This window comes from Geospiza fortis, unplaced genomic scaffold (genome assembly GCF_000277835.1).
Source record: "Geospiza fortis unplaced genomic scaffold, GeoFor_1.0 scaffold40, whole genome shotgun sequence".
Lineage (NCBI taxonomy): Eukaryota > Metazoa > Chordata > Aves > Passeriformes > Thraupidae > Geospiza > Geospiza fortis.
Genome location: NW_005054297.1, coordinates 27,918,672 through 27,940,975, shown reverse-complemented (window position 1 = coordinate 27,940,975; position 22,304 = coordinate 27,918,672).

Genomic DNA, 22,304 nt, shown 5'->3' with positions numbered 1-22,304 from the left:
GCGCCCGGCGGGCCCCCCCCGCTGCTCCCCCCTCTGCAGCGGCCAAGTGGCGGCGCAACAGGTGCGGGGAAGGGAACCGGGGGAGGGGGGCTCCCCCAGCCCCGTGTGCCCTCCGCCGTCCCCCCAGGAGGGCCCGAGGTCACCGCGGTCCGGAGTCAGTTTGTGTGTTTGGCAACTAGGGCGAGATGCTGACTTACCTGTATTTGTTTACTGGGATGTTATTATGGTAATTGGGTTTGTGCTTGAAAACTTGGTGCTTGGTTAAACATTTCGTCTAAAGGATGCCCTTGGTGGTGGGAACTAAAACATGGAGAGGGGGTTTTTAAAAGTCTCTGAATATTTTTTTTTTCTTTGCTTGTTTGGCTTTGTTTGTTTTGGGTTTTTTTGTACTAGAAGTTGTTTTGGTTACCCTGAACTGGGACATCTAACAGTTACATAAGCAGATGGAAACATAGGTTCAGCTCTTTGTAACTGTCTCTGGCTTGTTGCAGTGACTTGTGGTACTGCAGCAAGCCAGGGACAGTTCCAAAGTATAGTAACTGTAGTAAAGCAGATAGGATTGGGTTCCTTTTTGCTGCTTCACCAGAAACTAGAAGTGAGATTATGTCAGGGAGTATTCCCCTATTAAGGTTGGTGAGGACTAAAAGGACTGATGATGTTCAGCACCCATATACATCTTTGCTAGAGATGGCATTTCTAGTTTGCTACAGGACTAGAAATGTGGCTATGTGGTAGGTCTGGGTAACAACACTGAATGCTAACTTGATACCCGGAGGGCAAAAGAAATAATTAAGACAAATCTCTTTTTCTTGATTGAGAAGTTTTGGGAGGGTTTCTTAAATTTTTTACTTCAGCCCCCATAGTTATAAGGTTGTTTTGGGGATGGATGGGGGATCTATACAGCCATATATATTTTTGGGGGGCCTATATAACCATGATATGTACAAGACATACAAGAGAGAAACTGAGTCTGCATTGCCAGAATCTCAAGCACACACTACATAAATTTCTTATCCTTTGACCCAGCTCTTTCCATTATATAACTGAGCTGATTCTTTGCCTCAGCCAAAGTAACCCTTGAGACAGTGATAAACAACCCCTCTGTTCCTAATAAGTGACATATTTCCAGTAGCAACTGAAAGCTGTCCAGCCAAGCTGGGCTGTCTTCTGAGAAGCAGACTTGGAGCATACCATAAATAGCAACCCTTCACTTACAGAGCGTGAAGAGAGAAATGTACTGCACAAAGCAGACCATGCAGTTACTTTTATTATTGTTATCCTTATAATTTTTTTGGCTTCACTGTTGTTATTTTTAAATGGAAATAAAAATAACATGTATAACTTTCTAGGTCTCCTACCCTGATGATTACAAGCACTGTTTTGGAGTTTTTTAAATCAAATAAATGAAGTATTACACTGTAGCTTAACCCTCATTGCCTGAGGATTTTGTGGGATTCTTGTATTTTGGAGTACTGATGGTAAGTTCACTCTGAAAAACATGGACCTAATGTCTTATGCTGTGTACATGAAAAATAAACTATCCATTGAAAAATCTAGGCTGCATCAGACCAGGGTTTCTGGAGGCGCTGGAGCATGCCCAGAGAAAGGCAGTGGAGCTGGTGAAGGATCTGGCACACAACTCTTATGAGGAGTGGCTGAGAGATGTAGGGTTGTTTAGCCTGGAGAAAAGTAGGCTCGGGGGAAAGACTCTATTGCTCTCTTCAGCTGCTTGAAAAGGAGGCTATAACAGGGTAGGGATTGGTCTCTTCTCCCAAGTAATAAGCAACAGGACAAGGTGAAACAGCATCAAGTTAGGTCAGGGGAGGTTTAGATTGGATATTAGGGTAAACCTCTTCACAGAAAGAGTTGTGAAGCATTGCAACAAGCTGCTCGGGGAAGTGCTGATCACAATTTCTGAGGTGCTTAAAAGATATGTAGATATGTCACGTAGGAACATGGTTTAGTGGTGGATTTGGCAGTGCTGGATTTGTAGTTGCAATTGGTCATTTTGGTGTTTTCCAACCTAAATGATTCCACAATTCTGTGGTCCTGGCTCAGACTTTCCAAAGGAAAATGCAAGAACCCACATAGTGGACGAATATGGAATAACGCTGCCTAGGGTGGAAGCTTCCATTCTAAACCTCCTGTAATTAAAGGTCAGGGTATATTTTGATCATTGAGGCTTTACTTCTCTAAAAAATGCTTTTGTTGCAAATTCCACCGAAAATATCATGTGAGATAATCTCTATCCTTAAATGTGTCCAATCTTCTCTGAAATTCATGCTAAGCATTTATCACCAGCTATGTTTATTTTTAATGTTATTGCTCTCCAGTTTCATCAGGTATATCTATGTGCTTGGGTTATGAAAATAAATAATTTATGTTTGCCTCCCTTAACCTCTTCATCTTCTGTTTAACAGCTGTATCACATCCTTTCCCAGCTTGGCATTTTTACTATGGTTTTCACATGAACACCTCCATACTTCTAAGGCTTCTCAAGTGCCATCTGTTTTTGTTGTGTTTTATTAAGGGTGGGACAAACAGAACACAACATTCCAAGTGAAGGCCCAATCTAACATTATACAGTGAATGAAAATTGAATGTTTCATTGCATATGGTATCTGTTGTTCATACCTTTAACTTTTTATATGATCTACTCATGTAATAACCCATGGAAGTATTGGCATTAAAAAAGTAAATGTCAAGGTAATTATGACAAACTAATGCGTATGTGGTTCAGATAATTCCCGCCAGTGCATATTGCAGTGCCCATGCTGAATTTCACTGGGGACCACAATGCCAATGCAGCTAAGAGTTCTGGTGACTCAATGCCCAGTAAAAATTTCTCTGGATATCATTTTTTTCTACATAAATTATAAATATTTTTAACTACATAGAGCTTTATGTTCCTAATTTTTCTCCATTATTAGAATTGCACTTCAGTTTTTGCCTTTTTTTCAGTCACCTCACCATAACTCATCTCAAAATTATTTAGTCAACACTGTAGTCTTTCAAAGACTTTTTTTCTCCAAATGTTTTGTAATGTAGTCTATAAAGTGTGCCTCAAGTATTTTTGAACTTAAATATTGCAACAGATGTTTTTCTGTAAATTGGGATATTCAAATTGTCTGAGATGCCAACTTTGTTCTGTAGAATAGTCTCACTGATTTGACATATTTTCAGATTGTCTTATGACTCTGTTTTTTATGATCCTCATTGAGAATTATCTTTGAAGGAGTATTTCTTTAACTTGAATAAAATTTGAACTATCTGGGTTATCCCGCAGGAATTTATTGTGTTGAGACTTAGCCACCATAGAAGGCAACAAAAATTCGGCCTGTTAGGATATCAGAGACTTACTGTGATGCTGTATAGCCTTCCTGAGCCATAAATATCCTTGAAATGAAAAGGCATTCTCTGTGATTATTATTAACTGAATGGGTTACTATTAAAACATACATTCATCACATATCTTCAAAAACCTTCACTTATATCAGCAAATATTTCCCCACACCAAAGTCAAAATAATATGGTCACAGTGCCAACAGACACTGTGGACAGCCACAATGTGGACAGTCACAGACACGTGCTCCACACCTTGTCCCTTCATCACTTTGACACAAGAAATGTTCCCCATTATTTTGGGAGTGGGCTGGAACTGGCAAGGTGCATAGATTTTCACTGACTACCCTTTATGGTTTGAGCTGATGTCAAGAGATATGGACTGATTTCAGGGTGCTCTAAATATGCCAAGTAAGTTCTGTGAGGTAGTGTACTATTTCCTTTTCCTAATATGCTGTTTCAGACTTTTTTCCCCTCCAAAAGGTTTGCAATGACATAAGCATTTCTCTTGTGAGAAGGAATAGGATGAGAAATACAGTGTTTGGGGGGAAAACAGCAAAAGACTGAGATACAAACCCATTTTTAGGCATGATGAACCACAGGAAAATGCTTCTGGAGATGTATAACTCTGGAAATGCAGTAACTTCTATCAAATTCATGTCTCATGAGAGTCAGAGCAGACATTTACGTACCTTTGCAAGACTATAACCCACTGCTGGGAAAAGAAGAGGGATTGATTCCCTTTTCTCTCCAAAGCTTGTTTCACTTCTTAATAAAAATAGAAAAAACAATTAATTAATACATATGCCCCTTTATATTCCCATATATTCTAAATGTACCTGTATAATTCTTGTAAGTTCATACTAAAGGCAAAACAGTATCTAGCAAAACTTAAAATACAATTTAGAACTAATAAATATCTGCTCATACAGACATGCAGGCAAGTGTCCACTTTTGTGCAAAGTGCTCCTGATCTCAGTGTAGTTACACATGAATTACTTACTGGTATAAAAGGGCTGAGCTTTAAATGCTTATGTTCATATTATGGAATTATTTTAAATTATTATATTAATTATTAAATATTATGTTTTGTTAAAATCTTTTTATGGATGAGTGATAAATATGAAAACAGAAATTGCATTACAAACCTTGATTGCCTTTTAGAAAAGCAATAATAAAATGTTCTACTCTCATGATTACTGAGCAACCAGAAAAGAGGCATTTGTACAAATAAACACGACTCTTCTAATCTTGCTCATGAGGTGCAAAGGCTGCGCATGGAATTGAATCATACCTGTGTTAGAAAGTACTGCTGTAAATAAGATAATGATAAATTTTAGTGGTTTAGTCTTATGAGTTCCTACTGAAGTTGTAAATGAGCTGAAGATTTGTTGGTCCATTTCCATGCTGCATTTGAAAATATAATAAAGAAAAATGTGAAGTCCAAAGAGGCTTCAATTCTATTGATGCTTGTGTGGTGTGGACTGCTCAGACATGAACAGAGGAGAGGGAACTCCAAACATGGTTTGGTCACTTGAATCACACCCCTAAATCCTAAAATGAGACTTGGGTCTTAAAAATACACCTACAAATAAGCCTTTGAAAACAGATTTCTAAGCATATCAGTGCTGTTCTGCTCAATGGTGCATAGCTTAATCATTTTTCAAAATGTCTCAAACATTTGGGATCAAAGTCCTTATTGTACTTTTGTGTGGTTTCCACTTATAAGCATTGTTTTAGAGCGGTCACATATAAGACTTCCAATGATTCAGTCAATGACATACACATATATAGTCCAAGTTACAATGCAACTTTATGTAGGCTGTGGGAGCTTCACCAGGAGACAAGGACGGAGGCCCACTAGAGGTCTCCCAAACTGTGTAAAAGAACACTACCCACTTCTGGCACCTGCTAGTTCATTTGGGTCTTGATGGGCTTCCAAAGTCAGCATGTAAAATGTGGGATGTGGAGGTCACTTCTGTCTTGTAACGCGTTTGCCAAACTTCAACATGGACTGAACCCAGCCTGAAAGCATCAGGCCCATGCCAGTCTGAAAGTCAGTGTTTCCCCATGGGAGATGTAGGAGTGCTCTGGGTGAGATGGTGTCTTTCTCAAAGCATTCACTTTCCTCTGTATGCTTCAAGAGTAGAAGCTCCTGTCATTTTACACCCCTGTTCAGATGCACCCCAGTATTCAAATGGTGTGTGCTCATAGGCGCATGCTTGAGCAAGTGCAAAAGGACTTCAGTAAGCGCCCAGACAACAGGCTTGCTCAGGTACTCATGAATGTTTGACTATTTCTGACTATGTGTGTGATGACTTTGGTTATTTATGTCAGAAGTAAGTTTTCTGGCTCCTTTTCAATCAGATGGCATCACTTACTGATCACTAACATCTTTGGTTCTATCAACATGCGTGGAATCCTGTCATGATCAATACTGAAGATGGCATGTCCCTTTAGAGCCGCGTCAGCTATTGAATTCTGCATAACTATTGGTCTTCCTGCCAGTCTTCCTTTCACTGAGCATTGCAAGATACAGATATGCAATCAGAATACAAATCCTGGTTAGTATTTCTAAGCATTACTAACGACTGCTATTTGAAAAAGTAGTATGTGTCATGTAGTTATAAAGTCACATTGCTATATCCAGAATTAGTAAAATTAAGGGTAAACTGTATTATTCAAAACACATATAAACCACTTATTTCAAACACTGATAAAACCCACTTATAGCATTACAAGAGGGTTTTTTATATACTGAAATAATTCTAAGCTATTTATATTTAAATATTCAGTAGCTTTGAAACAGCTGATCAGAGAAATGAAACTCAGCTGAGAGTATTTGTGGCACAGCAACATAATTTTGCTACCAATATTTGCAATTTATCTAGAACTTGACAGCCTGAATGCAGATTGTCTATCAAATAGTAATACTAAGATCTGTCACATTTATTTGCATGGAAATTTATATGTACTTAGTTTGAAGCAGAAAAATAACATCTTGATTTACTCTATGTTGCAGGAATTTTATGTTTATAATATTTAGAATAGTATTGATACCAAGAATTTTGGTTGTTGAAGATGTTTCATTTAAGCAGATTTTTTTGAGTAACTGTTGCACTTCAGCTTTAGTCTTCTGGTACTTCAAACAGAGCAGGAGTAATGGTGAGAAAATTACATAGCTATGAGCCTTCATTTAAGTACTAAGTCAGCTGAAGAGAACAGGAATCGTATTGACAACATCAGCTTCCAAACAGCATTGTTTAAAAGTTGTACTGAGGTTACAGTTTAATTGGTTAATGAGATCCATCTAAGAAGATATGGAAAACAAGTCCATAGGTTACAGAACATCAGGAATCTAACAGGAGTAGAGAAGTAAAGGTGAACTGAAGACCAGGAACAACCACTCAGGAATGATGAGGCACTGGAGCAAAATTTCTGCTACATATGGAGTGTCTATCGTCCCTAACCCTGATTTGCCACTTTACATTTCCTCTCATTTGTCCTTTCCCTGTCTCTTCCCTGGTCTTCCTCTCTTTCACCTCCTCCCTTTCCTCCTTCTAAATTAATTATTTACTACTTCTACTGCACTCATTGTTTAATTAAAGTCTTGTCGTCCTAATCTTATCTCTCTACTCTTGATTTAAATCCTATCTTTCCTAATCCACCTCCTTTCCTTCATAGCTGGTCCACTGATACTCTCTAGCACTCATATTTGTTTCCTCTTTGTAGTTTGCCCTGTTTTATTTCCTGTCAATCTCCAGGCCAGATTTGCTTTCCACAGCAAATATTTTTATCCCCATTTTCATCTCACAGAAGGAATTTTCCGCACCTTTACTCAGGCCTTCATTGCATTGACTTGTTCAACATGGGCTAGTAGAGTGAATCAGTTGGTGCTGCAGACCCAGCACCCACACCATGGATATGTTGAAGATCTTTCAATATGCTTCCATAAGAAAGTTCTAATTCTGCAAGACAGCTATGAGATGATAATCAGTGGTAACATATGTCTCAGAAGGTGTCTTTCTTCTCAAAACTAAACTCCAGTGTAAATTACCTGCTATTCTGTCTTTCCCAACTCTCATGGCATCTTTCTGAGGTCCCTCTTATTTTAACTTACAGTACTTACATCTCCTTATTGATGCAGTGTCTCTGCCTCTGAACAGCTTTGCTGTTCCATGGTGCACAGAGCCAACTGGAGAGAACATGTTCTAACAATTCACCTGAATCTAGGCTTGGCATCATCCACAGAAGAACACCAGAGTGTTATTTAGGCCATCTGGAACTTTTACAGAGAAGAGAGGAAGAGCTTCCAAGGTACTGATCTGTAATATTTAAGAATATACAGATCAGATGCAAAGTTTAATTTTCCAAGTTTCCTAAAATGTATTAATTTATGTTAAAAAAAAAGCATCAGGCCCATGTTCAAAGTAGTTGATATCACTTCCTAAAACATTAATTCATCAGAAATTTTTAAAAAAGCTTTAACATGGGAGATGTACAAAATCACAAACTCTGAGTTTCTCATTAGTTGCTTCATTCACAGAACTATCTAAGCTATTTTGGAAGAAATAAAGTTCAAAATGGAACATGAAGGCTTTAATCCCATGTATTTTTCCAAAGTCAGAAATAATAAGAGCCTTTTAAATATCAGGTCACTTTAGTAAAAAGCAGGAGTGTTTATATTTTCAGATATTTTTTAAAATATCTCATTTAACCTCTTCATATGTTTTAAAAGCAGACATAGATTCTACAATTTTTTTTCCATAAGATAAAATATTATTGGTAAGGGCTGAGCAGCTTAATTCTACCAAATTTTTTTCTACCCCTTCCTACATAAATACAGGTAGAATTTCTGCATATTATAAATATATTAGAATAATCTGAGATACTGAAGAGCAGTTAAATTATTACTTAGCTATACTGCAAAAGAACACAGAGTAAAGCCTACTTCAGTTTTATTATTTCAAATCATACATTGTTTTATGTATCTGGAAATCCAGGTAATTCTGCAGCAACAGGACTGCCAGCTGGACAAGAGTATGAAGAGTATACAAATGATGCATTATTCATACCAATATATTCTCATTGTTATTTCCTTGCCAATTCACTGAATGGAAATACACTACAAAGGAAAATAATTTTAAAGCTTTTTCCAGTAATTTTTCAAAGCTATCCCGCGACGATTCACTGGCGTTCATGTCATCCACTTAAGAATGCACAATATTTCAGAGTATTGCCAACATTTTTCTTTATTGATCACACACTAGCATCACTCTCTCATTCCCATAGCACCATAAAAAATGAGAAATTCAGCTTCACAGACATGTGGATCACAGATCATCCCATAAAATATGTTTAGGTTGACAGTAAGTCTTTGAACCACGTATTTCATATTATGTTTCTAATACTGTTGTATGTTGTGCCCTGTCACAATCCATTTTGAAAAGAATACCACTCCATTAATGTTGAAATTTATATAAAATACTCTTTTCTCCTTAGACTGTGTCTAGTTAGGTATTTAGAGAGGATTTGTGGATGTAAACAGTGATATTGTCATTCCCTAATGTTCCTTCAGCATGCTAGTTACTGTCAATAGCCCAAAATGTAACATGGGCTAAAGGAAATAGAAGAGCTGAAGCTGCTGAGGTTTTCAACATCTTTTTGGGTGGAACTCAGTACCTCCCAGGATTATGCCTTCCTTCAGAAAGCACATCAGCAATGCACAGAATGAATAGTGTGAATAGGTAGTTGGACCTGAAGAAGCCCTTAATCAATGCAAAATATGAATGTTATTACAAGGACATATTTTGAAAGAGTGAATAAATTTTGAGATGATAGTTCTTAATTTACATAAGGGCTCCTCATCTAATGGATTTGTAGGACCAGATTCCTAGTCCTCACCCACTACACTATTGGACAAGAGCCTAAAAACTCTTCTGCACGAGGAGTCCTGTCACACACACAGAAAGAGCAAGCCTGTTCACGCCTGAATAAAGCAAATATGACTTGATCCTTTGTAGCTCAATACATTTCTGCTCAATCCTGTGAACCACTGAACTGAGTAATCTTAATTCCATTATATTCATTAAAAAATCAAAAACAAAGCTAAGAAAGAGTGCTCAGTCCCTCATGTAATTGGAAATTAATGAGAAAGATAGTTCAATAGTGAGTTCCCTGCATTCAATTCAGCTGTCCTGTTTACAGCCTGATGAATGGATTTTGATCTTTTTTTGATGCAGGAAATAATGAAAGCTCTATTTTCAGTGCCTCACCTGGTCATGACCAGCTAAGTCATACTAAAGCAAAATGATCACTAAGTGCAGGTAAAGCTACAGAAGCTGAGTTATTACTTTGATTGTCCAGTTTGTGTTCTCCTCCCCAGTTTTCAGGACTCTGGCATATCTATTATTTTCCACCCATTCCATAATTAATTGCTTGTGTACTTATTGCTACCTAAAAAAATATTTGTCACATAAAATTAGTTGTTATGTTTGTATATTTCAAGCAGAAAATTTTTGTGTGCAGTAAGTTTTAACAAGTGATTATAGTAATAGCTTTCTTGTGCCTGTTGAATATCTTATGAAAGCAGAAGGAATTTTACTTTGGCGGACAGCAGATAATGGCCAGTAGACTGTCCTTTTTTTTCTTCTGTTGTAATACAGCAGAATTCTGCTTATGGACAGATAAATCAATTCTGGTTTTGTAGTGGAGGCTAGTTATTATTTTAAGGGCATTATAAATATGGACCATATTTATTCTTCCAGCAATTTCCTGGAAAGCTGTTTGTGAGGATGATTCCATCAAGCTGGGACTACTCTAGCCACTGAAAGATGATCATTCAGCCACCATGCCCCTTCACCCCACAAACTATGAGCAGGCAAATATCCTTGTACTTACAAATACCAAGCTATTCTAAATGTACTTTTAACATCCGCAGTTTTAGTTAAGTCTAATATATGGCTTTAGGTAATTTAGAGAAATTAATGCTAATTGAATAGATGAGAAGAATGTTATTCATCGCACAAACTAATTCAAATCTAATGCAGTTATCAGATGGAAGTCAGATTTGTCCTATCAGTTAACTCTTATATGAATATTATAGCATTAAGAATAGCTGCTACATGTTGAGACAGTGGAAAACTCTAAATGCTTTTTACATTCCTGTTCCATTTCTTTTTCCAAGGTTGTTAGCTTTGATTTGTCGCTCTTTATCTTATACTGAGTGAATTGTTTTCATGCAGGACCAAGTGCATTAATAGCTTAGGGCAATATTATGAGTTATTTTAGGTAAATCTGCCCATAGAACAATGTTTACAGCTGCTAAATAATACCATTTTGGTTCTCAAGGTTATTAAATCAGGTTCTAACTTGTAAAACACTATTAAAGGAAAAGAAATAACATAATAAACTATATAATATTTTGGAAATTAATGAGTTTAAGAATCTGTCAAGTATCCAGTGTATAAAATAAACATTCATGCCTCACTTTGCAGATGTGAACTTGTTCATTTTACTGGATAGCAGAGTACAACATCCAGAAAGAAAAAAGAAAAAAAAAAAAAACCCAAAGCCTTCCAGCAACACATTCCCTTTTCTGTAGTCACTCATCACTCATCTCTGGAATATCAGGGACAGAAAGCAAAGGGAGTAAAGTATAAGAATCATCAAGTGACATCTGACATTTATTCAATTGGAACTGCTGAAACAGCTATAAAAAATGAAAGCAGAATGGAAAATTTCACTACAGAGAAATCACTATAGGGATTAAGTAAGGTCTAACAGATTTGCATGCAAAGTTGTGCTAGCATGATCGTGCTACTTTTTGAGTGTCAGCTTGTGTATTTTTGCAGTGCTGCATTCTGCCTTCAGGAGGTATCAGTCCTCTCAAAGAGCTAGAGCTTTTTCATCTGGCTCAGCTCAACTTAAATCCAGCCTAATCTTGTTCCTGCCCATGACAGGTTTGTCTGGATCCTCAGTTTGACAGCACCATTGTCCACAGGCCCCCCAGGTATGTGGCAGCACTGTGTGGGTAGGTAGCAGCTTATCTGCAACCAACTCAATCAACACAACATTTTGTAGCATTATGATAAGATATTATCTGAAATTCTGGGGAAAATAGACTTGGGCCAACTCAGCACTTCGCTTGAGATGGAAACCATTCCGGCACAGTGCTCATAGGATGTACCTGGTAATTTGTGTAGCTGACTTTCTTGGCTCTAATTCAGGCTTTCCTACATGATGCTCTGTTAACAGGATTTTAGAATCATACATTTTGTACATTTGATTGTAAGTTTACTTCACCATCACCTAAGTTATGCTTTAGAATACTTATATTCCAGCCTACTGAATTCTCCTGATATTCACACCAGCTGAAAAATAAATGCTTCTGCAGATATGGAAAAGTCTGTGTTAGTACAGCATCAAAAGTGAAGACTATACACTTTCTATTCCCAAAGTAACTGAGGAGACTGGCAAGCAGCAGCTACTAAAAATAACCATCGAAATCTTACCGACTGGTGCCCAACCCAAGAAACTTGACTCAAGGGAATTTCAATATTTTTGTTAATTTTGCTTAAGCCTGGACTAATAGAGGAGATTTATAAAACTGGAAAAAGCAAGTGGTTCCATCTACCTTGATGGGATATAAAATAATCATTGCCACATCATGGCCTGTGGCAAATTAAAGTCTGAAGTTATCTGTAAATCTTGAGTTCCTTAAAAAGGGGATGAATGAGAAGTTAGAATGATCCAAGTCAGAAGAAATGTGTTAGCTTGACTTTGATAAATTAATAGAGAACTGAGGGTGATTATATTTTTATCCATTAATTGAAATCATTCAGCACTGTTTATGGCAGAAAGGATTTTATGCCCTTTTATTTTTTAGTAAAAATACACACTTTGTTGCTAAAAGCAATAATGTTGATTTTGTTGATGTAAAATGCCTCATAGAAATTTGAGTGTATGATGTGGTACGACATAACTACTTGATTAAAAGACTGGAATGTAAAATCAACAACGAATGGAAGGAAGAGCTGTTTGGAGCCCCAGGGGCTGAAGGCAAGAACGGTATCTCAGAGTAAGTTCTCATTATTCTGAATCTTCATAATTCAGCTCAGAAAAGCAACGCTACATCATGCCATTTAAAATCTCAGCCAGGACACACGACCCAAACTGACCAAAGGGATATTCCAGACCAAATGGCATCATGCTCAGTATATAAAACTGGGGAAGTTGAAGGAGGGGAAGATTTGGAGTGATGACATTCATCTTCCCAAGTCACTGTCACAGGTGATGTGGCGCTGCTCTCCTGGAGACAGCTGAATGTGCCTGTGGGAAACAGTGAATTTATTCCTAGTTTTGCTCTGCTTTTGTGCATGACTTTTGTTTTCCCTATTAAATTTTCTCTATATCTCAAGCCATGATTTCTCTCACTTTTGTTACTCCAATTCTCCTCCCAGTCCCATTGGTGGGAGAGTGAGCAAGGGGCTGTGGGGGATTTGGTGACTAGCTGGCATTAAACCACGACCCTGGTGGTAAAGACCACCAGGGGACAGAACATCTAAATAAGATGTTACAATTCTCAATTCTGTTACGAATCTTCTAAAAATAGTGCTTTCTTTGATTACCAGGTCATTTTAAGTTACATCACAATGTGACCATGGAGATGAGACATCATGTACTTATTAAAGCTGACATCTGAAGGCTTTTCCAAAAATAAATTCTCCCTTTGCAGAGAGGATTTCTCAATCACCTTAATCTTCTGTGGTATTTGAGGATAAAGAGACTCTCCAATTACTGGAAAATTTCCAAAAGGATGTCTGGAAAATTGCGAAATAAAGACCTATATGTGATCCATGAATTGGCCATTCATTTATGAGATTATCCTATCGTACATTCTAGCTGAGGACTGAAAGAAACAGACACTGCATTATTGAACTTTCAGGTTCTATGTCTCCATATATTAGACCCTTTCCTGATACATCAAGAGGTGTTCTTCTACCATGTGAATCACCCATAAAGGATGTGCCTGCCCCATAGGGAACCCTCTCCACTGATGGCTTAGTGGTTTGAGTACTTAGGAAACAGAAAATCTAGGTTTAATTACCTTTTCAACCTGATGGTGACCTAATCACACCTATCCCTCTGAGAGATTTGAGGAAAGAGATGTTCTCTAAGTGACCTGGTAAAGTGATGTTTCTGTTCAATAGCAGATCCCAGTTTCACCGGATGACAGGAAGAAAGCATTGGTCCCTAAGTCTAGCTAATATTGCTTAGTGTGGGTGAGGGAATACTGAACCCTTACTCGAATATTTCTTGTTAGAGTTTAGTGGAATCTAAGAACACCAAACTAGGATTTTCCAATTCTGTTTTCTCTTTTCAGTACTGTAACAAGTAGATAATAGAATCATGGTTGTTATTTGGGGTTTTTTTTCTCTCTCTTCTAATCTTGTATCCTTTGCACAGTAATATTTATTCAACAGGAAAGGCTTTAGATATTTCTGTTGTTTTTTACTGGAAAGGACTCATATTTTGTGTATAGAATGGGAATTCCAGGAAACTGTTCTATGTACTCTGCTCCAGTTTTGCTAAAGAAGCACTTAATCTCCTGAATGTTCTGGAAGCCTGGGAATCTTCCCAGTCCACATTGATTCTGAACAGAAACAGAGCACCGAGCATCTAAAGAAATTCAAGGGCTCATAAAAGGAGACAACAGCAAGTTTAGGTGCTGCTAGTACCTACATAAAAGCTACATGGTTTTGTTTTCTTTAGTTGTAGTAGCAGGTAGAGTTACAAGTTGTGGTATCGGACAGAGGCAAAGTGCTTAATTAATCATTCAAGCTAATGGGTATTTAATTAGCTTAATTATGTTTATAAAACTGGGTAAGTAACTTCATTGTTTCTCAGATGGGGAAGCTGATACATAAGGAAAATAAGGACCTGTTTTAATATAAGTGTTCTCTGCTCCTAGCTCAAATCAGAAGGCCAAATGTATTTTTTCCCTGCTTTTTCTGGTCAGGCTTTTAGTGAATATTAAATAATTAAATTATACAGTGAAGTTTGCCAAGAGGCACAGAAATTAATACCTAGAAGAGACTTCCTGCACCATTGATAGTTCCCATACCTGATAGCTTAGTTTTAGAATTGTTTTCCTAGAACATTGCCTACAGTATTCCAAATGAGATTTCCACTTGCTTTAATACTTCTTCATCACTACTTGAAATACTAAATATAGTTGGAAACCACTAGTCCTCAATGCCAGTAATGTATTCCAATCTTTTCTACATTGGAAATCCTAATATGCCTAATTCTTACAGTTTCTTCCATAGCAGAAATTCTTATTAGCACCTTTTTCTCTGAGTTTAAATTAATATTATTTTCCATTTCACTATTTTTTGCTAAACCTCATAATCATTCCTCGTGTATAATAAGCTATTCTCCCCTTTCTTCATGATTCTTATAATCTTCAGTGTCAGAAAATTTTGCTATCACAAAGCCATTAAGGAAATGAACATCACTTAAGGGAAATACAAATTAAAAATCTAAATGGAACACACCTCCAAACTTAGTTTAAGACAGTGTAAAACAAATAATTATCTCTTTAATCTTTTGCTCTCAGCAGAATATATCCCAATTGTGGGATGGATTTAATCAGGATGGTTACAACCATATCTTGGAATCTTGAAATAAGCTACATATAATTAATATTCCAGAAGCTCCATGCTGCTGTGTGCTTCTTGTTTGGGGAAAAAACCAAATGGAAACACAATAGCTTATACCAGATTATTATTATTTATTATTACTATTATGTAAAAATCCCACTTGTAACTCCAAATACAGAAGAAGAAAAAATTATTGGTTCTTAATAGGAAGCAAAACCGGGTTAGAAAAATGTCCGGAAAAGTAATGTCATAACTACTGCATGATACAGTCATTCTTCAAAAACCAAGCCAATAATGAACTCATCTGCCAAACTAACAGCTCACTGCTTATGCTACTGAAAAGTTGTTTCAGGGAAAACTGAAAGAAGCAGAGGGAAAAGTTCTGAGAGGCCCCTTTTTTTGGTTTTTTGGGTTTGTGGGTTTTTTTGGTTTTTTGGTTTTTTGTTTTTTTTTTTTTAATTGAGGCGCAAATGGGATTTAGGTACTCAACTTTCATTTAAGATGGGTTGATATTTTCTCGCCCAAACTAATCAATTTTTCCTAACTTCTTTATGATGAAACTATATACAATTTACTGAATTTTAATCAAGCAGGTAGAGTTAATTGAGTTCCTACAAGGCTTGCCGAGCAGGCAGATTGGCAGCAGCAATAGCTATCTCTGATTTTTTCACGAGGGGTTTAGGTTCTTGTGGCCCAGAGATCTGAAGCAGATCTGGCCAGGCTGTGTTTATGTGCTGCAGAGCCACATCTATTAACATCTTACCTTGAAACAGGGAACTGGAAAGCTGTGTCACCAATGCAGGCAGGTTACATTGCAAACCAGTGCCAGCTTGGGTTCACCTGCAGTTTCCATCTGCAGCAGGTCAGAAGCAGCTCAGCATTAGGGTTCAGCCTCTCTGCCTGGTGTGGAACTGAGGGGTAGGTGGACATCTCAGGAGAAAGAGACTCTGTTACCTCTGCCTGTAAGCAGCCATTCTGGAAGCTCAATCCTACATGTGGGCTCAGTCAGGGAACAAAGAATGGAGGGAGTGCAGCTGGCTCGCCACACATGGTGTTCACTCAAACACTGCAAATGCAGTTTCTAGTAGGGAACTTTCCTGGAATTTCTGGTTGCAGGTCCCCGGAATGACATTAAAGTTACAAAATATTGGAATTTCCCAGTTTTACTCACAGTATGAGTCAAAAGCAGGTTCCAGTTTCAAATTGCAGTTTGAAAGAAACCCCTTTTGTAGGAATTGTTAGTAAGAGATAACTTTCCACCTCACAGCCCCTAGAATGTCAGTAAATAAAAATGCTATGCAGAGACATGGAGCTTAAAGTTTCGTGAGAGTTAGGCCCTCACATTGGCATCTACATGGTGTATTTTGACAAAGCTCAGCCTTGAAATGGCATTGTTTCATGTAAAATCAATCTCCATTTCTTCTCTTGATGTTTTCAATGCTTCTTATTCCTCTAAACTAAAAGAGGTTTTGTTTGGTTTGGTTTGGTTTGGACAGGATAATGTGAAATACAACTCATAACTCCACAGAATATGTAATTTAAGCTCATTTGACAACATTGTGAGGTAATGTGTTTGAGGATGTAACCTGCATTTCTACACCTGTTCTCATCACACACCCTCACACTTATTTCAGAATGACTAAATGCAAAAGATAAATACACAGATAAATAGATAGATACATAGATACATATGTCCAAAACTAAATTTGCTTAATAATGCTTATCTCTCTCTGCTCTTAAAAACTTTTTTCCCTCTTATTAAACATATCTATGTTTCCATTTCCTTTCGAACTGAGATCCAAGTTAGTACCAGAGCTGCAAACAGAATACATAAATCCTATACATTGTTTCTGTGGTGCTGTAGCCAGAAAAAAAAAATCAGTAATTGATTAAACAGAAAGAGCATATGTTGGTAATCACATCACTTAAACACTGAAATCTAAATAATAAGGTTAGAAGGATATACTTTAAATAAAATACTTTAAAAATATTTTCTCTGTTCCTCTCTCTCATTGAGACCTTTCCTAAGTTCTTTTAAAGATTGCAGACAAGAGACAATAATTGGATTTCCAGACCTGTCTTTATTACTTGAACTATAAAGAGAGGCCCAGAATGAATGGTATAACTTTTTTGCCAGAATGGATTCATAACTTATATGAACTGACTCTGGTTTTGTTCATCTAGGAAAAGGGCCCTATCACATTTATGCATTTAGAGGAAGTCTGCTGCTCAGTCTTTGGAGGTGTAACAAGCAAATTACTAGTTTTAATTGCATACTGATCTGCAACACTTTTATAGATGCTCATTCTAAAACAAAAGCAAAAAAAAAACCCCACCAAAATAACTTTTTAAAGTGTTTAAATTTTTTGTTGTTTTTTTTTTCCATTATGTCTTTCTAAGCTAGAAATTTTATCTCCAAAAGCATACTCAGTCTGAAATTATGGTACATTATTTTTGTAGCAGAAATCTGTCTTGTTCATTTTCCATCAGAGATTTCTTGAGTTATTCCTAAGAACTAGGAATTCATTTTGGGCAGAAAACACCAGTTCCATTACAAAAAAAAAAAAAAAGAAAAAAACACTTAAAAGGATGAAGAAGCATTCTTTTATGTAAACAAAATAAATTACTTCCTTAGATTTCCAGTAGACTTGACTGATACATATAAGTAATTTTTAACAATGCACAGCTGAATGTTACACGTTCCTTCCTGCATTGAGAACAAAGCATCTTTTCAGACTGAGCTTGTACTCTTAGCTCAGGGAATTTCCACTATGTCTGCTCTAGTCCCTGTACCCTCAAGGGGAATGGCTCTGACATTTCCATGATTCTGTAGAGCTGGACACCTGAATGGACTCCAAAATATGTCAGTGAAGTGCTATGTCAGTGGCTTCACATTCAAACTCTTTGCTAATATGGGAATTTCCCAGTTCAGCCTCTCATCAGATCCTACAAGGACTGAAGCTGTGGTATTTTTGGTTCAGGCACCATCATTAGAGCATGAAGCCGAAATCTCTCTGTCACAGATGTTTTATGAAAAATCCTTTGCTTAGGATTTTTTCTTCTGCGAAGCTGAGAGGCCTCAGGAACAAAATGTAAACAATGATTATCTGCTGCTGTGGAATGCAACAGGTGGATCTGTGATTGGTCTGATGTAGTTGTTTCTAATTAATGGCCAATCACAGTCAGCCGGCTTGGACTCTCTGAGAGTCAGTATCTTTTGTTATTCATTCAATTCTTTTGCTTCCCTTGCTAGCCTTCTGATGAAATCCTTTCTTCTATTCTTACAGTATATTTTTAATATAATATATATCAAAAAATAATAAATCAAGCCTTCTGAAACATGGAGTCAGATCTTCATCACTTCCCTCTTCATGGGACCCCTGTGAACACCACCACATCTCTCCCTGTCTAAAGTGTTAGTAAATATGATTATACTGTCAAACTAATTCTATACATACAATAGATGTCAGAGGAAAATCTAATTCACTTTCTTAAATTGGTCTGTTATACTAACCAAATGAACATGCAGACAGAGAAGTAAATGTATGTTTTAATTCTGATTGCACTGGGGAATATATCTTCATAGCATATGGTGCCAACTTCATATGACTGGAAATAACCTCTGAAATTACAGATGGGCATAATATTGTTTTCAAATATTTTTTTAATGCATCCTTTATACCTTGTTTCATATCCATCCTTAGATTAGAAATATATTTTTTTACCCTGGAAAGCCTTAGGAAACACGTACTCTAATTGTGGCAGTGAAATGTGGCATAAATGCTGGACAAATAATGTAAGGTTTTCAGAGGTTTCTAGCCCATATCAATTTGATGGTCTTTGACTAATTCAAGTAAGCTTTAAACAAACCTCCTTCTTCAAATTAAATGTAAACTTCAAACCTCCTTAGAATTGCCTGGAAAAAATATCCTTGAAATTAATACTACATGAACTTCTGTGTGATGGTATTATTTGCATTGACCAATATCTAGGGAAAGGACTTTTAATCTTCTTTGCTCCAAATCAAACATAACTACATTGAGAGAATTGCATTCACAAAAAGTTGAAGTTAGCATGGTAGGTTAAAAATATCTTAAGACTTCCTTCCTTTTTCCACCCACAGCTATGATCCTGATTATAGGGTCCTTAAATCCTGTCTGAATCTCTGCTAATGTTGCCAAAAGTACTGATCATGAAGCGATATTAAACACTCTTTATATCTATGGACACAATTATGCGCTGACCTCTTGGTGAAAGAATATGGTCATATACAAAATGTTAGATAGTATCAAAACTTAAAAAACAATGCACTAAACCAAACAGAGGTGGCAGTAATTTTTTTTCTTTCTTGAAAATTACTAGAAAATGCATTTTCTTTTCTTTGGAATGTGTCTGAATGATGTCTCCAAATTAATTGTGCTGGGAAAGAGAAACTTGACTGGGATATGACAATCTTCAGACAGTTTACCTAATTTAAAAATAAATTTATAAACTATCTTGATGATGCCTTTCATCCTCTCTTAATCTAGTTTCATTTTTAATCTCTTTCCTATTTTTCAACTTCACCAGGTGAAGAGTCACTTTGCATTATGGAATAATTTAGACTACCCAGAATGAATGCTTCTGGGGACAGTTGCAGCCAAGGTCGACCAACAGAAACAAACACTCTGCTGACCATAAGGGATTTGGTATCAGATCTTAGCTCCAGTGGCCTGTTTTTAGTTGTTAAAAAAGAAGATTGTATTCCAAAAGGAAATTAATGAAAAATAAGGATGTTTGTGACTCAGCAGATATTAACATTCCTTGTAGGAATTCCTGGCTAAGGAAATTGAACCTGTTCAGTCTTTGTCATGCCCTTGAACTAAAAGAAAAAAGGAGAGGGACATGTATCAGTATGAAGCCTTGCATTTCTAATACCAGGCCTGAGCTGAAATTCTATAAGCAGGAACAGGTTTTTTATATGAGAGAATGATTATGACTCCTCAGCTCCCATACTGGCACTTGTTCTTCTCTATTTAAGACAATTTTATTCTCTCTGCAGTGTTTTATTGTACTCTGTCAGGTTTTTTTAATTCAAATCCTCAAAGGGTCTTGAGTCTGCAACAGAATACTGTAAAACTACAGAAAATGAATTCCCTGACTAACTAAAACTTCTGCAGGGAATACTTTACCTCATTATAGAATAAGGCTTGCTATTCAGTCTATCACTGTTAAAAGAAAGCCCTGGTCTTTCCCTGATTCATTGCTCCCTATTCAAACCAGGACTGTTCTTTTTGGAATTAACTGATTTTTTGTCCTCCTTTGCTTCTTGTGTATTCAGAGATCACTCTTGAACAAATCTCCCCAAGGAAGGGGCCCGTGTGACAGCAACCTGAAACTGACCCCTGGAATGAAATGACATTTAAAATTAAAGTATGTATTTGTTTACAGAAATGTTGACTGATTAAATACCTTAGGACTGCCAAGGTTCTCCTGTGTTGCTAACATGATTTTAGAAAAATTCTGGTTTTGTAACATCTGCTTGCTCTTGTTCATTCATGTCCAGTCTGCCCTACCTGGAAATCCCTCCATGACCTCCTGCAGCCAGTGCTGCCCCTCTGAGTTCGTCAATTCCTTTATCTGTCAAGGATGCCCTGGTTCAGAACAAACACACAAAGTAGTTATCATAGCACAGGAAGGAGCATGGCTGCTGGGGACAGACATGGCACCAGAGGAATCTTTGTGGTCCTCGGCAACAGTCACTTCCAGCCAGGAAAACAATTTTTTCTTCCTCCATCTCACAACTCCCAGCTTTCAGGGCAGGAATTTCATTATACTTTTCATGGGTGGAAAAGCTACAGACAAATGCCTGTGGCAGGTAGACAGGAAGATTGCTATAGGCTGTCAAAGCAGAAGAAACAAAAAAAAAAAAAAACCAAACACCTTAAGGTTTCAAGAAAAACAAAAAATTTTCAAAGAGTGTTTTACGAAGCAGCACCTATTCTAGCTCACTCAGCACTGTCAGGGTTGATGACTCTGCAGCCATCCCTGCTGTCAGGAGAGAAATGAGAAGTCAGAAAGAGCCACTAACTATGTCTATTGTGAAACACCAGGAATAAATTGCTTTGTATTTTGAAACCACAATGTCAAATAATGTTTAAATGAAAATTTAGAAAAAGTGAGTGGAAGATTTGCTCCTCTTAAGTAATCTAGCAATCTAATTAAAGTCTTCTAAGCATACCTATCAGTTTGTAACTGTTAAACCCAGTGGGAATCAGAATAGGACATATACTTTAATAGAAATGACACATTAGATTTCAGTTTGGTTTGAAAGCTGCTCATAGGGTCTAGCCTTACATTTATCTTAATTAATCCTTTCTGTCCTTACAAACATCCTAACTTTTCTCTCATCAAAATAAGAGGCTGCAAACTTGAGTAGTGAAACAAAAAGGGATAAAAACAGACAAGAGCTATTGGGAACATTTGGTTGAAAGTGTTTCTGCACTTGCTTGTACACGGCTTTGAGCAGGGAGCCAAGAGCAGGACTGATGCTTTTTTACATCAGCATTTTCAGAGATAAACCTCTGGAGCAGAAGGAAGTTCTACATCATGCTCTCAGCTTTCCATGAAGCCTACTAAAGGCTCTTGTGCAATCCCTCCAAAAACCATCTAAAATAGAAAAAGACAAAACAAAAGATACTTCATCTTCATTAGACCTTCACTACAGTATGACTGTGCATTTTCTATCCCATTCCTATACAGCATGGTGGAGAACTCTTTCATGACTGAAAGTGTGTAAGCTTCTGCTGAAAGAAAATAATGCTCTTGTAGATATTTTTGGGTAACAAGCACTTCTAATGACAAGTTTTATTTTATATACTTTTTCTTTTTCTGAATTTGAAAAATTTCAGTTGATTGAGTTTATAGTCTTGAAATCTTGAAATCAGGACTTGTGAGTTGCCAGTTTTCATTAAAAAATGGGAAAACTTCCAAAAAGTAACTTACATATTTTAACCTAAAGGTAACTTCTCTGTCTTGTTCCATATAGACACCATACCTCATAGGTAGGTCTGAAATTATAGATATAATTATATGTCTATATATTATATATATAAAATAACGTGCCTTAAAGCACATAAGATAGACTGTAGCCAGACAAGCTGTCCAAGTTTCTATGTAAACAAAAATATAACAGCAACCTTTTTAAGATGGGAGCCCAACTTTCTCATTTAATCCTCAACAGTCCTCTGGACAATTGTTTGTTTATTTCTGTCTCTCCTTGAAATCTGAATCACTAACTATAAGCAGGAGTGAGATGGG